The sequence below is a fragment of the Benincasa hispida genome, unplaced genomic scaffold, assembly GCF_027475165.1.
Source record: "Benincasa hispida cultivar pf3 unplaced genomic scaffold, pf3_genome.v1.1 HicScf1853, whole genome shotgun sequence".
Lineage (NCBI taxonomy): Eukaryota > Viridiplantae > Streptophyta > Magnoliopsida > Cucurbitales > Cucurbitaceae > Benincasa > Benincasa hispida.
The window spans coordinates 120,977-129,542 of NW_028326246.1; the positions used below are offsets into that span (position 1 = coordinate 120,977).

General features: G+C 30.5%; 1 long non-coding RNA gene across 1 annotated transcript; it reads right to left on the reverse strand.

The window, feature by feature from the left end:
* Window positions 1-159: 159 nt before the first annotated feature.
* Window positions 160-1,488, reverse strand: LOC150030486 (uncharacterized). The gene is made up of 3 exons (XR_016526833.1): window positions 1,167-1,488; window positions 519-1,066; window positions 160-296 (listed from the first exon to the last, which is right to left on the reverse strand). It is a non-coding gene; the product is annotated as an uncharacterized LOC150030486 (long non-coding RNA).
* Window positions 1,489-8,566: the final 7,078 nt, after the last annotated feature.

Here is an 8,566-nt window from a genome sequence, read left to right on the forward strand (position 1 = left end):
CAAAAGAAACACTCCCAAATAATTTCTTTCAGATTCTAACTCCACAATTAAGTATGCCTAATTGCACACAATCTCACAGCATAGTCATAAACTAACAATGGAAAAGCATTAAAGTTTTTAGTGTACAACCATCATAAAGTTGTATGAATGGTTAAAATCCTCAAATTAATGCTAGCCTCTTTAGTTTCAAAGACAAACAAAATTTAAAATATTTACAATGTAAAATGAAACGTAACATGCAAAAGATTGGTGGCAGTTCTTAACCTCAGTAGGCCCACTGAATACTCTCGTGCTACCTAGTGGAAAATTTAAGGAAAAGAATGAGCTTGCCAAGTAAGTGATATGAGTTCATAAGAAAATAATTTTAAATGAAAATTTTCACATTCTCATTGCAAATTTAAAACTTTGTAAAACAACGAAAATCATGGGCAATTTCAGAACTCAAGACAATTAAAATACATATAAATTTTGTAAAAGTAGCTTTGAAAACATAGCAATAAGTAGGTAAAAACTCTCACCAAATCTATACCCAAATCTCTGTCGTACTTGCGTAGAGTAATCTCAATATACATAGTTGAGCAATCTCTGTCATACCATGCATCGAGTAATCTCCAGACACATAGCAGAGCGAATCGTGGTCATACTATGTACTAAGTAATCTCTAAGTCACATAGCAGACCAATCTCTATCATGCTATCTCAATAACCACATGCTTAATATTACAATATCATGATAATAGCATTTAAGCAAAAGGAGCTAGCAAACAGCAGACAGAATTCTACTTACAAAGCATCCTAAGGCGCCCCTACACTATTTGATATGGTCCTGAAAGAAAGAAAACGAATAAACAAAACAAAATCCTAAATTAAAAAATTTTAACTCATTTCAAAATCCAAACACATCATTGGAGACTACAGGGGTAAGCAAGATGTTACCAACGAGTTCTTATGCAATGACAACCTAAAATTTATAAGCCACGAAAATTTCAACACGCATTGAAACAATTCAAATTGAACGAAAATACCAACATCAACAACCACATTGCAATTAGCAACCAAGTCCATCTCTGCCAAGTAACAAACCACAAAATCCCTTACGATAGTGAAAATATATAAAAATCCAATAAGCAATCTCAGGGACAAAATCAATTACTAAACGTTAAGCACATTTACGAATCGTCGTGGGTCTTGTTGCACGGTTACTGGAAGAGGAGAACCAAGGAAGAAGCTGAGTCGTCCACTTCAGTCACACAACTGGCGAGTTGACGCGCGTTGAGGACCGGCAAGGTTGTACTAGCCTGAGATTCTGCCTGCTTTCGCCGCAGAACGCTGGAAAGCAGGAAGAGGTTCGTCGCCGATGGAATCGGCCGCATTCGCTGTTCTCCGTCAAGAATACCCGCCGCCGTTCGCAAAATAGGGAGTGCCGTCGCAGTCATGGGTAAACTTTAGTAAATGAGTGGAGAGCCTGGGATTAACCAATCTGCGGAGCAAGCAAAACATACTCCTTTTTTTCTATACATATACAAAAATATAAATAAATAAAATAAAAAATAATCACCTTTCTTTTAAATGCAGATGTTAATTTTTAATTAGGCTCGTGTTAATTTTTAATTAGATACAGTCCAGCTGCACAAATATTTTTCATTAGGTGCAGTTAATTATTATTTTTTTTCTTAATTTTCTTCCAAAGATAGGAGACCCTCCGAAGCTAGTTTTCGTAGCAGACATGATCGAATTTCAAGATCATGTTAATTATAATTGAATTAAGTTCACTAACTCACTTTGACCTGTTAGTTAGGTTTATTTTTTATATGTCGGGTGAAAATTAGGGAATAGAGCTTATTTGATAAATAATTAAAAATATTGATTTTAAGTATAGTATAATATGAAAATAGTTTTTAAAAATAAAATTCAGTTTACCTACCAAACATATATTTGTTGAACTAAGTAAATCTGCCAACACTAGTTTGTCTATCAAATAAATGGTTTCATTTGATTTTAAATTCAAAATTTTAAAGTGTAAAATTGTATTAAAAATATAAAAATGTTAATCCATATAGTATTCATGTTATACACTTAATTTCTTATTGTGAAATTAAAGTAAATATATTAGAAATTATATAATTGAAAATAATAGTTATATTTATTATAAATACAATAATTATGTAGATGTCTATGTATAATCTTCCTAGGTTAAAACTCATCTATTGACCTCTCCAATTAATTCTCATAATTATCTTGTCCCCTCTCTATGTTTCGTTCTTGTAACCACCATTCTCACAACCCTATAAATAAAAATTGTAGAGATCATTTGAAGACACACCTCGATTGAGCATAATACATATGTTCTCTACTTTTTTTCTCTATGTTTCTCTCTTATGTTCTTACATTTGTTATTCTCTCCTCTCTATTTTATAACACATTATCACACACGAGTTTCTATCAATGTCACTGATAGATACTAATAAAAGTTTATTAGTATCTATCAGCGTCTATCATTAATAATTCTAAGATTTTGCTATATTTTGTAAATATTTTAGTTCATTTTTCTATATTTGAAAATAGTCTTATAAAATATGTCATTTAGATTAAAAAAATTTCATAGACTACAAACCATACATCTTATTTTCAAATATAATTCTCATTTTTGAAAGATTTGATTGAGATGTTTTTCAAATCAATTCATATTTTTATATATTTGAATATAATTTCATATATGAAAAAATAAATTACATATTTGTTTTCTTAAATGAATTGCATAATTCTGGATAAGATTTGAATTTCTTTTAGATAAAGATAAAATTCTCTCATACTAATATTATCTTTTATTTTTTAAGATTTTCTTCTAATAATATTATTTTATCTTTCAAATATGAGAATAAATATTCAAAATTGTCATTAATTTTATTTGCCAAGATTCAAAATATTAAAAATTATTTCTAAAAGTGGTTTTGTTTAATAAGATTAACAATGCACTTAGATTCATTAAAATATTAATAAACTCTTAATTAAAAGATTAATGAATTAGAAAAAAAAAATTGACTAAGAGAATCCTTTGTTGTAGTTAGGCTGAGGTATTTAAGGTGATCGTAAGGAAACGTCTCTATTTGAGAACTAACCTGAGAGTTGAATTAGTCAATTTTTGTTTGTTATGCTATAATTAAAATTTATTTGATTGTTGAATATTTAAATTACTCTCAGATGGATAAATTTGTGAAGTCTTGAGTATAAATAAATATGTATGTATGTACGTACGTACGTATGTACGTGTATGTATGTACGTACATACGTACGTATGTTTGTATGTATGTATTAATTTGAAAGTTATACAGAATAGATTATTACTCTTCCTAAAGCTAAATTTGATTTAATACATCTGAAGTTGTATAAATCAATTAATGTTCATTGTTTTTTTTCATTCACCTGTAGTTGCACATATTTTAAATTAATAAATGCTTATAAACTAATGATCATATATCAAATATGTTATGCTCTTGTATTAGTAGTTTGAGAAAGAAAATTTGAAAGATTGTGATGAATATTTATCTAATATCTTTTGAGGTTGAATAAAATATATGAGCAAATGATTCTATGAAAAAATAAATTTTGACCAAATAATATAATATCATTCCGTGAAGTGTTCCAATATTTAATTATTGAGGTCGGAATCATGTTAATAAAGGAAGAAGTAATTATTCTATTAAAATTACCATACATATATAATGTTTTGAAGGAAAATTTCATTTTTCAAATGTGATGCAAAAAAGACAATAATATTTCGTACAACAAGAATTAAAATCCTTATTAATGAAAAAGAAACGATGTGTGGAAGCAAACTTTGAGAGTTTATTTGAATCTCTTGAAGAGATTATAATCTTTTTAACCTTTAAATATGATATTATGTTATAAGTTTCTTTGAAACTCTTGAAGAGATTATTATTGTTTTTGAAATTTTGTATACGATATATTTTGGTTTCTTTTAAATATCCTGAAGAGAATAAGAATAAATAATATTTATGTTTTACATATAGTATATATATGCATACTTAAAAGTAGAGAATATGTTTTAAAAAATTCAAATGCTTGAACTGAAAAATCAAATATCACTACAAGAAAACGCCACTTTCCCAACGCTCTGAATCACCAGAAAATGGTAAATAACGCGTTGAAAGTTTGGTCGGGATATACTCGTCAACCATCTCCTGACGTGCAAATGCACACCGTTGGGAGTTAGAACAATTCCGAACGCCTCATGTACAACGTCGGGAGTTAGAACAATTCCTAACGCCTCATGTACAATGTCGGGAGTTTATTTACTCTTGACAGATGTATTCATCCGTCAAAAGTTCCCTGATCTCCCGACGATATTACCATCGTTGGGAGTATAAGAGTTTGATTCAGAAACTTAGTTTCTGAAATCAAACTCCCAACGATTGACTAGCCGCCGAGATATAATAGAACTCTCGACGCCCTCATTGGGAAATAATGCACTATCCAAGCTTTTTTTTGTTTTTTTTTTTTTAAATTTTGATCTAAATAACCTAAAATTTAGAACATTATTAAGCAAATCAAACACATAAAGAACAAAATGTATTCACATGCAAATAAAAAAACAAAAACAAAGTTAACAATATTCTTTATTACACAAAAGAGAGAAAATTGGCAAAGATGGTCTATAAAACGAATATGTCTTGACGAATACATAGAAGAAAGTGTGATGACATCTCCAAATGGCATCTCCAACAACATCTCCAAACAACATCTCCAAAATAGTTGTTTATCTACAATTACATTAATTAGAAAACATTTTTGTATATATGAAGATTAAATGTAAAAAGAACTCTCAACCCCTCATATGAAAACTAATCTTAACCCACTCCACATAACATTCAAAATTCATTAATTTCCACAAATAAACAAAAGTCATAAGATGAATCCTATAATCCTATAAAATAAAGAAAATCGATACACTCCCAAGACTACATGTTCTCAACCTTAAACCTCCACAAATACACAAAAACCACAAGTTGAACTTCAGAAGAAAGATAACTAATCTCAACCCATTCCACACAACATTCAAAATTTATTAACTTCCACAAACAAATAAAAGTTATAAGATGAATCCTACAATTCTACAAAATAAAGAAAATCAACAAACTTCTACATGTTCTCAACCTTAAACCTCCACAAACACACAAAAACCACAAGTTGAACTCCAAAAGAAAGATAACTAATCTCAACATGTCCCACACAACATTCAAAATTCATAAACTTTCACAAACAAACAAAAGCCATAAGATAAATTCTACAATCCTACAATATAAAAAAATCAGCATACTTCCAAGACTACATATTCTCAACCTTAAACCTCCACAAACACACAAAAACCACAAGTTGAACTCCAAAAGAAAGATAACTAATCTCAATCCATCTCACACAACATTCAAAATTCATATTCTTCCACAAACAAACAAAAAATTCCAAGTTGAACTCCAAAACAAGTATAACTAATCTCAACTCACCCCACACAACATTCAAATTTCATAAACATCCAGAAACACACAAAATCCAGAAAACACATCAAAATCCAGTTGTTTGGCTACCATAATTGCAGGATAGCCATTAGTAATCTCAATCCATCTCACACAACATTCAAAATTCATATTCTTCCACAAACAAACAAAAAATTCCAAGTTGAACTCCAAAACAAGTATAACTAATCTCAACTCACCCCACACAACATTCAAATTTCATAAACATCCAGAAACACACAAAATCCAGAAAACACATCAAAATCCAGTTGTTTGGCTACCATAATTGCAGGATAGCCATTAGTAAGACATAACTACTTTGCTACCATAACTGAAGGATAACAATATATTAGCGACTAGATAATGAAGTAATCATATATAACAATTCTAACAACATGTCAAACGATTTGTTACTTCATCCATTTAGAATTTTGATATGCATCAACTTCACTAAAAAGTTCAAGAACAAAAATTGCAAACAATCAGGGTATAGTTCATTACTTGCTTCAGCCATTAAATCCTCAAATAAGTTTGTGGTATCTTTTTCTCGACCATTAGAGGATATTTTATTCTCAATCCCTTCTTCATTTGCGTCTTTGTTTTCAATTGAAACTTGTAGATCGTTTATAATATTCAACATTTTATTTTCTTTCACAACATTACATTCTATGTTAGTTTCTTCATCATTATGTAATGAATAAGTTGTATGACATTCAAAATCTCTAGCTAAGCTGAATGGCTCTCCATGATAACCCATTCACAGTATGAGGGAGATATTTCATATATTAGTAGATGTTGCTCTACACCCTCTAATGATTCCCACATTGAATTCATATAATTCTTGCATGGGCATCTTGTTCATCCGAAATCATTAACATGAAACTTCATCACTTCTAAAAATTGGGATACTTCTTCTCTACACTCGACCGATAACTTATTTCTAAGTTTTATCCATTCTTTATTCATCCTTAAAAATAAATCTTTTTTTACCCAACTTATAATCCAAAATAAATTATAACCTGTGTTGTGTAGATAAAGAATGGTGATTAGCTTTTAGAGGCTTATATATACTCATAGAAATAAGAATAGAATTATAAGAGACATATGGATGTGTTTCTCAACTACAAATGTTTAACTTTCAGACAATTTATTAATAAGTCAAATTGTGCTCAACATTGCACATTTCACATAGACTCATCAAACTCATCTTTCAAACCTATAATAGACTCCCACAAAAAGAAGCCAAAATTCCATCGTTCATAATCACAATCCACAACTCAACTATAACTTCTTACAAACCAAAAGAGATATCTAAGAATTACTCAATTAGAAAACCAAAGTTATTCTAAATGCCAATAATTTCCTTTTTTAAGCTCAAGCTCAAGCTCAAGTTCAAGCTCAAATTGATTCATTATCACAACTAGCCTTAAGGTCCCCTTAACTCAAAGCCCAAATCATAGGATTTTTTAATCTATAACAATATTACCTATAAAACAGTTCATACAACTCATAAAATTGATTCAAATAGAGAGAAATTACCTGAAGTAGGCGCTTCACGGCGGAGGGGAGACGTTTGATGGCAGAGGATGGAAGGGAGACGTTCGACGGTGAAAAATCATCTTTTTCAACGGCAGAAGAAGGTGTTTGACTTGCTCTAAAGATAACATTTGACGGTGGAAGAAGGCATTCCACGACGACGTTCAACGCAAATCGATTTTTGATCGATGGAGCAAAGGGAGAGGCAAAAGGGATGAAAAGCAGAGCGGGGGGTGGGGGGGTGGAGGAGAAGTAGAGTCGAATATTTCAAATCGCTTATTAGGGTTACTAACTCCTGATGCGTACTATATATCATTGGGAATTAGTACCTAAACTCCCGACGAGATAAAATACCTGTCAGGAGTTAGGTCATATGTAAAGTAAAACCCACGTGTATCTCCCGACGAAATAGAAATGGCGTCGAGAGTTATGCGTAACTCCCGACAGGTAACTTACCCGTCAAGAGTTAGGTCATGACTCCCGACAAAATGTAACCAACATCGGGAGTGATAAGTAACTCCCGACGATTTTTGTATGACATCTAGAGATAGTATATCTCCCAATGATTGAACTGTCGATGGTCGTGTTTAGTGTCTGGATATCTCTTTTTCTTGTAGTGTATGATATTAAGTCCTGTAGACTTAATTAAAGATTTTGAAAAAGAAAACAATATTTTTCCAGAGGAGCAAAATTGATAATTGATATACTTTATTCTCTTGTAAATCAAAGAGAAGTTTTGTAAATTTGGAAGGTATACGTTATAATATATCATCAAGAAAGATTGATAATAAGAATGACATATGATATTTATATACTATCTCTATTGTCTTCCATGGGAAGTGCATGTAGAAAAGTTATGTTTTTCCTTCTAAATTGTATTCACTATATTTGGGTAGTTGAAATATATGCAATAATGACCCTGAAGTTCATTGATCCAAATATATTTTCCTTTGACATGATGAGTCATTTTGGTTCAATAGTGAAAATAATTATTGAGAATATACATTGACATCCATTGAGAACTAGAAGATTCTTCCATCTAATAAATTCTCATGGTGTCGTGTTCTAAAGAGATTAATTATCAAACTCTCACTAGCTAAAATTGAAATTGAACCTTTCTTACTTTCGGAACACATTCATGCTTTTATGATTTTTATTGTCACATATATACTTATTATTTTGTTTTGATAATGCTAGTGAGTTTGCATCCCAAATATTTGATAATTGATTGGGATAAGTGTTAAACATCATGTAGCTTATGTTCAACTAGCAAAACTTCTAGATCTGTATAAGATCATGTTATTGTGTATACTCAATCAATGACTAATGAACTTATGTCCATATGTTAAATATATTTCATCAAGATATGCAGTAAATGTTTAAATTGTTTCACAACAACAATTAAGATGGTGGAGCAATTAAAATCCATGTTGAAATGATTTTACATCAATTAATTACTATGAACCCCTAATAGGTGGATTGTTTACTACACAATTTATA